The sequence below is a fragment of the Aotus nancymaae genome, unplaced genomic scaffold (assembly GCF_030222135.1).
Source record: "Aotus nancymaae isolate 86718 unplaced genomic scaffold, 86718_ANA_hifiasm-v0.15.2.pri h1tg000029l, whole genome shotgun sequence".
Lineage (NCBI taxonomy): Eukaryota > Metazoa > Chordata > Mammalia > Primates > Aotidae > Aotus > Aotus nancymaae.
Window position 1 is genome coordinate 1690392 of NW_026988442.1, and position 8920 is coordinate 1699311.

The window sequence follows — 8920 nt, forward strand, 5'->3', positions numbered from 1 at the left end:
CCAAATTCCAAATTCCACAGTAAGCTTTTGGAAAAGGAGTTCAAAGCACTCTGGATCTATTTCACCAAATAAATAACACTTCAGTTATATTTCTATCTTACAGCCAAAGTTGAGAGTTGTAATTCATATAAACAAATACCCAGAAGATCCTAGTATTTCATATTGAAAATAATGGGCAACAGATTAGAGGTACGGTTGAAGTTTATGCCACAAAGATGATATTTTTTGGTGTATACATTTCTTTGTCTTTAAAACACTGGCATTCTAACATTCGTTTGAATGGAAAATATATTATTAGCTTCTATATTAATTAAGTTTTAAATCAGGGAACATCCTGAAGCTTTTCTAAATTTGTTGTACTGATCACTAAAGAGCAAACCTGCACACACGTACGCACATGCACACACGCACACACACACAGAGCAACAATGCATCTTAAATGATTATTTTCCTAGGCCCTCAAAGTTGCTTTCAGGAGAATGCAGCAAGCTCAGTGCCCAGGTTTACAGAATAAATGTTAAGAAACCTTTGCTACCAGAGCTGGCAATTCAAGTCTAAATTCAGTGGCATTTTTATTTTGTTGCCTGTTTTTAAGAAGTGTAGGACAACCCCAAAAGATCAATTTTCCAACTATTTGAAAGCATATAATTTACATAAGCATGCTGAGAAGTTAGAGTATATTATAAATCTTACAAATGATGCCTCATCTTCTATTCTGCATTTTTGAGTCCACTCTCTGAGGCCTGAAAACAGGCATTCTTTCACAAAGAGGAGACTTTGATAGGGTATTACCCAACCAAAAATATGAGTACATGTGTGTTTTTGGTGGGGCAGGAAAGATCCTAAGAGCCTTAAAAAATTAATTTGGGGAGGGAATGGAAGTAGATTAAACAATATCACATGATTATCCTGTCATTTAAATACAAAGCAGAGATAAACTCTAATAAAGAAAGTCAATGACCCTCTAGATTATACTGTGGGAAAATCTAAGGCACTCTGGAATTCACATTTGTCTTCTTTTGAGGGTTGCTGGCCTGTGTCACAAGCAAAAACAACTGTTCACATTAAATAGACCACATATTAACTTTAAGCTTCTAATCTCTAGATTTCAAATTTTATCTAGGAAATTATTATGCTTCTTTCTATCATCTTAAAAAACTTTCATTAGCTATGGGAGCAGAAACAGAAAACAACAAAGGCCCTAGAATGTCTGAGGTTACAACTATAATAAGAATGAGAAATCATTTCACCGCTGTCCTCTCCCAACACGTGCACCAACCTTATCACCAAAACAACCAGTATCAAGGAACGAATCATAAACTTAACAAAAGACCAAGGAAAAATGACAAATGAGCGAAGGCCTCACTGGTGACCACTCAGATAAAGTTGGAAAAGGCAACTTCTGTGTAAAAACGAATTAGCTTTTGCTATTATTCATATGGTAATTCTGAATGCCAAAGTTTACTTATAAAAAACAAAACAAAAACAAAACCAAACATGTCAGCTTCAACATGGGAAAGAGGATCATGCAAGCAACAAAAAAATTAGAACTTTAAAACATCTTTTGTCATTAAATGTAAGTCAAACGTTGAATACTCTACCAAGATTAACTCCATGGAACAGTCCTACCTTTTAGTTACTCTATACCCTCAACCTAGTCAGTTGACCCATGATCTGAGCCTCCCTTCCTGCTGTGCCCACAGAAAATTCCCCCAACCACTAGATGGGATGCTTTATTAACAGGCAGAATCTAGTAGGTTTTCGTTATTGTTGTTTTGAGACAGGGTCTTGGTCTGTCGCCCAGGCTGGAGTGCAGTGGTGCGATCACAGCTCACTGCAACCTCAGCCTCCCCAGGTTCAAGTGATCCTCCTGCCTCAGCCTCCCGAGTAGCTGGGACTACAGGTGTAAGCCACCATGCCCAGCTAATTTTTGTATTTTTTGTAGAGATGAGGTTTTGCTGTATTGCCCAAGCTGTTCTGTTCTCTAACTCCTGAACTCAAGCAGTCCGCTCGCCTCAGACTCTCACAGTGCTGGGACTGCAAGCGGGACTCCACCCTGTCTGGCCCGAATCTAGTTTTTATTTAATACCTAGTCAGAAACAGACATAGGCACCCACACCTGGTGCATGTCCTTAGGTTCTTGTAAAACACATCCCTTCAAACTGATTCTTCATACGACCTCAGACAGGCTAGTCAACTCCTTTATGCCTCTACTTTTCTTACCTCTGAAATGGCATAATAACAACAGTTTCTATTTCATGGCTCCTGTAAGGATTACATGAGATCAGATACATAAGTACGGGAGCCCAGTGCCTGATACACAGTGCTCAGTCTGTTAAACAGAATCATTATAACACTGAGGGCACAAGCAAACAGCACATGATCAATCCACTTTGTAACCCAATACCTCCTCTGATAACTAATGTTTTCCAGTTGCCTTTACCATAGAAAAAAAAGTTCTGATAATCATTAATGAAATAGTTTTAAAATCTAACCATTTCAACACAAAAACTCTCATGATGGAGAACAGATCACTAGTTGCCAAAGACGGAGGTAAGGGGTACTATAAAGGGGTAGCAGAAGGCAAATGGGGAGAAAGGAGCTGACGGAAATGTTCCATGTACTGATTTCAATAGTGATTACGAACCTCACTGCACTGATAAAAACTCTGAAAACTGGCCGGGCACGGTGGCTCAAGCCTGTAATCCCAGCACTTTGGGAGGCCGAGGCGGGTGGATCACAAGGTCAAGAGATCGAGACCATCCTGGTCAACATGGTGAAACCCCGTCTCTACTAATACAAAAAAAATTAGCTGGGCATGGTGGCGCGTGCCTGTAATCCCAGCTACTCAGGAGGCTGAGGCAGGAGAATTGCCTGAACCCAGGAGGCGGAGGTTGCAGTGAGCCGAGATCGCGCCATTGCACTCCTGCCTGGGTAACAAGAGCGAAACTCCGCCTCAAAAAAAAAAAAAAAAAAAAAACTCTGAAAACTATATACCCAAGAATAATTTTATTTTACATAAAAATAATTTTTATTTATTTTTAGTTTTTAGGTTTTTTTGAGGCAGATTCTCTGTCACCCAGGCTGGAGTGCAGTGGCACTATCGTGGCTCCCTGCAACCTCTGCCTTGTGGGTTCAAGTGATTCTCTCACCTCAGCCTCCCACGTAGCTGGGATTACAGGTGTGCGCCACCATGCCCAGTTAATTTTTATATTTTTAGTAGGGACAGGGTTTCCCCATGTTGGCCAGGCTAATCTCAAACTCCTGATCTCAAGTGATCTACCCGCCTCGGCCTCCCAAAGTGTTGGTTGGAATAACTGGCGTGCGCCACTGCACCGGACCCAGAATAATTTTTAAATGCAAAAAAAAAAAAAAAAAAAAAAATTCAATCTTTTCTAACTAGAAGATAAATCAAAAGTGACACAAATGAACTTGTGTCCAAGATATTATAATAGCCATATTCTATATATTATCCATATTCTATATAATTTTATATATATATCTATAGATAATTAATATCACACAAATCCAATTTTAAACCACCTCTGATTTATTCAAGCACAAAATGTCAATACTAAAATAAACACAAGTAACCACTTTTACATAATAGAAGCAAAAAGACTTTAGAAGTATACTTACATCAACTCAAAATATAAGTGGTATTCTCTATCTCCCTGACAAAGGAGAGTTTTATGACATTTTAGGGTCATAGAGCTCTACTTTGCTACCTAATAAGTAGGTTTCTTCATGTGCATGAATTATTGTCCTCAACCTCTAAAAAGTAGACTTGAAGTTTTATATAGCTTAAAATGATTAGACACATACATGTCAAGAAATAACAATCCACTTAAAAGTCAATGCACACATTTTGCATTTTTTAAAAGCCACGTTTCATTCACAAAACGCTAATTCATAAACTATACAACAGCAAAGGTGAAGTTGTATGTAACCTCTTGGTTTCACTGTATACAGAAGGCTTGATTATCAAATAATTAAAGTTTTGAAAAAAATTTTAGGCCAGGCCCCGTGGCTCATACTTGTAATCCCAGCACTTTGGGAGGCAGAGGCAGGAGGATTGCCTGAGTCTAGGAGTTTGAGACAGGTCTGGACAACATGGCGAAAACTCATCTCCACTAAAGATAGAAAAAATTAGCCAGGCACAGTGGTGCGCACCTGTAGTCTCAGCAACTCAGGAGGCTGAGGCACGATTATCACCTGAACCCAGGAGGTAGAGGCTGCAGCAAGCCAAGATCACACCACTGCACTCCAGCCTGGGCAACTGGAGTGGGACCCAGTCTCAAAAAAAAGAAAAAAGAAAAAAAAGTTTAATTAAAATACACTAGAGAAGAACAAAGCAATGTGAGAATGAGTATTGTGAAAATAAGAACAATCCAAATGTCCATCAATTGGTGAATGTATAAACAAATTATTACATATCTACACAATGGAATACCACTCAGTAATTAAAAAGGAATAAACTATCGAAATTTCCAACGGCAAAGATGGTTTTCAAAATAATTACGATGGCCAGGTATGGTGGCTTATGCCCATAATACCAGTGCTTTGGGAGGCTGAGGCAGGAGGATCACTTGAGACCAGGAGTTCAAGAGCAGCAAGATCCTCTCTAAAAAAAATTAAGAAAAAAAAAGATGATGATGATGAAAGAAGCCAGACTAACCCCACCCCCAAAAAAGCACATACTCCAAGATTACAGTTAGATAAACCTAGGAAATGCGGCTGGGCGCAGTGGCTCACTCTTGTAATGCCAGCACTTTGGGAGGCCAAGTTGGGCAGATTATTTGAGGTCAGGAGTGCGAGACCAGTCTGACCAACATGGTGAAACCCCATCTCTACTGAAAATACAAACAAAAATTAGCTGGGTGTGGTGGTGTGCACCTGTAACCCAGCTACTCAGGAGGCTGAGGCAGGAGAATCACTTGGACTCAGAAGATCGAGGTTGCAGTAAGCCAAGATCGTACCACTGCACTCCAGCCTGGGTGACAGAGGGAGACTTCATCTCAAAAAAAAAAAAAAAAAAAAACTAAGAAATGCAATGCAAACTTATCTACAATGATAGATCATAGATCAGAGGTTTCCTGGAAGAGTGGCTGGAAGGATGACAAAGGAGCAAGAGGAAACTTTTAGGGGTGATTGATAGGTTCATTATCTTGATATGGTGATGGTTTCACTGGCATAAAAACATATCAAATTGTATACTTTAATATATGCAGTTAACTGTATGACAATTTTACCTCAATAAAGCTGTTTAAAAAATACTTAAAGAAAAAAAAAGCCTGGCCTGGTATATTGTTTATATCACCCTCTTTTCCAAACAGGTTCATATCCTGAAAAGTAACAGAACTGTAATACCTTTCCTCTGGAGATTTGCATGCATGAACAAAACCTTAAAACTCAGAAATTTAATTATAATAAAATTTAACAATAGTTAATATTTACATGGCTATGACTATGTGCCAGGCACTATTACAAGCATTTTTCTTGTATTAATTCATCTAATGCTCACATTAACCCTATTTTACAGATGAGGAAACTGAGGCACTGAAGGGATAAGTAATCTGATCAAAGTCACACAGCTGATAAGCAGAGGAGCTAGAATTTGAACCCAGGGAGTCTAGCTTCAGAGTTAATTTCCTAACCCATTACCCTCTACTGCCACACACAATCTAAGGTATGTGAACACTAGAAGCAATGAATATTGCACTTGTAAAATACTTTTCTTTCTCACACTCACAGAATATAAATATTCACTACAATTGGCAACATCACATGAAACAAAATAAAAACAACAGTGGCCTTCTTTTCCCAATTAATAGATGAAGGAAGGAGAGGCAGAAAGGCTAGAAAACTTTCTTAGGACACAGAGCAAATAAGTGGCAAGTTGACCAGTTGCTGGAAAGCTGGTTTCTCACATTCTTAATCCAAGCGTTTTCATGGTTTTCCTTACTGGCTCCTTAATTTCAGCCAGAGGATCTCAATCTCGGCAGATACAGGTCTGGAGTCTGTTTTTAAATGTCCCCAGGTGATTGTTATGTGCAACCAAGGTTGAGAATTCTTGATTTAGAGTTCTCATTAAAGAAAGACAAGGCGGCTGGGTGCGGTCGCTCATTCCTCTTATCCAGCACTTTTGACAGGTGGTGGCAGAAGGATGCTTGAGCCCAGGAGCTGGGGGTTACAGTGAGCTACAATCCCGCCACTGCACTTCAGCCTCGGCAACAGGGTTATACCTTGTCTCAAAAAATTAAAAAAAAAAAAAAAAAGAAATAAAATGGGAAGACAGAAGAAAGCAAGGTGCCACAAAAAGCTTTGATAAATCGATGCCAAAGGTTTTCCAAGTCAGTATTGAACTGCTGTCCACATGCAAACTTTTGAGTTCAACTTTTAATATATTAGAAGTACAAATATGCATTCAAGACAAGAGAAAGCAAGACGCACAATAAACAACTTTTTAAAAAAATGCAAATCAGTGGTAAATTGGATGTTAAGACTTAAAGAGAAAACCCTATATTTCGATGTTATGTCATAACAGAAGTTACATAAAAATATATTGGGATGACAAAATCTCTTTTCAACTTTTTGGAATGCTAAATTGACATCTTAACATCAAGTCAATGAACTAAAAGCACAGAAAAATCTGTCAAATATCCACTGCATTTAGAACATGGAAATAATTGATAATACGCTGTGAATCTAGTTAAGAAGCACGGGTTGAAGAAAGAATGGGCTGGGCCAGGCCAGGATCGGTGGTTCACGCCTGTAATCCCAGCACTTTGGGAAGCCGAGGCGGGTGGGTCACCTGAGGTCAGTGGTTTGAGACCAGCCTGGCCAACATGGCGAAACCTTGTCTCTAGTAAAACTACAAAAATTAGCTGGGCATGGTGGCGCACACCTGTAATCACAACTACTGGAGACGCTGAGGCAGGACAATAGTTTGAGCCTAGGAGGCGGAGGTTGCAGTGAGCCGAGATCGAGCCATTGCACTCCAGCCTGGGCAACAGAGCGAGACTCCGTCTCAAAAAAAAGAAAGAAAGGGCTTTATCTTTAGCCCATGACCTGAATCAATGCTCCTTGAACTTTAAGATGCACTTCTTGAGGAAGATTCTGATTCAGCATGATTCAGCAGCTCTGGGGTGAGGCATGAAGTGCAATTCTTTTTTTTTTTTTTTTGAGACGGACTTCTGCTCTTGTCGCCCAGGCTGGAGTGCAATGGCGCGATCTCAGCTCACCGCAACCTCCACCTCCCAGGTTCAAGCAATTCTTCTGCCTCAGCCTCCCGAGTAGCTGAGATTACAGTAATGCACCACCACTCCCGGCTAATTTTGTGTTTTTATTGGAGGCGGGGTTTCTTCTCGTTGGTCAGGCTGTTTTCAAACTCCCGACCTCAGGTGATCGGCTCGCTTCAGCCCCCCAAAGTCCTGGGATTACAGGTGTGAGCCACCGCACCTGGCCATGAAGTGCAATTCTAACCAGCTCCTAGGAGATGCTGATGCTGCTGGTAGGTGGACCAAACTTTGAGCAACAAAGCCCTATATAACCAGAACATTGCGTGTTACATTAGCCAACTGGCTTACAAATATCATTATGTCTAGGATCCAAGAAATAAATGTCAATACAATTAATTCCTACTCCAGGCCAAAAAAAAAAAACATTTAAAATTAAAGTGAAAAATAGGGTTCAGGGGAAGGAGAAAGCAAATACTTGTTTATATAGTCTAGCAGTGCTAAGAACCATAAAATACTGTTATTTCTTTCAACCTAGTAGAAGTCAAGGTGATAAAATATAGGCTCCATGAGTTAATGGATTTTTTAGTTAACTGCTGAATCCTTATGACCTAGCACAAATTAGGTACTCAATAAATGCACTGAATAAATGAGGAATGGTAAGTATATACAAACGCAATCTGTATTTACGTCACCTCCCCAAAAATGTCTGGGGAGGGGGCGGTATTTGTACTTCTAAATGCAGGTAGCCATGATTTGATACAAATACCGGGCCCATCTACTGAATTCCCTTTGTCCGAAGTTAATTTTCAAATTAACTCAAAGCCCATGGTCACTGCACCCTGATGTTTAGCAACTTTTTGGCTTTTTGAAAACAAGGAAGAAAGGTGGAAGTACAGGGAGAAGGATTCGTTAAAGTCTCAAAAAATCAAAGCAAAAAACCAGGAGGGAGGAGATGGACAAACAGTTCAGTTCACGTGAAGGAACATATGAGGTTGTCAGAGGTCCATGTGCTTACCTATGCTGGTGACGGGGTTTGGGCTCGGGCTTTTATATGTTTTGTTACTGTCCAGGGTCACTGGTGGAGTAGCACCTGGCTGCGGAAACTCGGACTACACAGGTAGCCGGCACTGCAGCCTACCTTTTGAAGCTTAGAAGAATCACGTTCGCGCCTACTTCCTCCTTCCCAGGGTCTCCGCGCGCGTTTGGGAACTCAGCCGCCGCCCAAACACAAGATGATCTGGGCAGCTTCACTGTCAGATTGAGGCCACAGCCAGGATTTAAGATGGCGATGAAACCCTCTCGTAGTCCGCGGAATCTGCCCAAAAGAAAAATGGCCTCTGTTTAGAATCTCGCGGTTTTCAAAGAAGGCCCAAAACAAAAATGGCGGCAGACGCAGGCTGGGAACCCAATGACTAAGATTGGCAGGTAACGAATCACGGTAACCCAGTGCTAGGCCGTCGAACTGATCTAGAGAAAAAAATGCTTTTCTGTGGCATGTTTTCTTTTCTTTCTTTCTTTTTTTTTTTGAGACGGAGTTTCGCTCTTGTTACCCAGGCTGGAGTGCAATGGCACGATCTCGGCTCACCGCAACCTCCGCCTCCTGGGTTCAGGCAATTCTCCTGCCTCAGCCTCCTGAGTAGCTGGGATTACAGGCACGCGCCACCTTGCCCAGCTAATTT

General features: G+C 40.7%; 1 protein-coding gene across 1 annotated transcript in view; it reads right to left on the reverse strand.

Annotated features, from left to right (window-relative positions):
• Nucleotides 1-8523, reverse strand: part of SLX4IP (SLX4 interacting protein) — a 205828-nt gene extending 197305 nt beyond the window's left edge. The window contains exon 1 of the mRNA XM_012455439.3: nucleotides 8257-8523. The gene's annotated coding sequence lies outside the window, so the exon portion shown is untranslated. The remainder of the gene's footprint in view (nucleotides 1-8256) is intronic.
• Nucleotides 8524-8920: the final 397 nt, after the last annotated feature.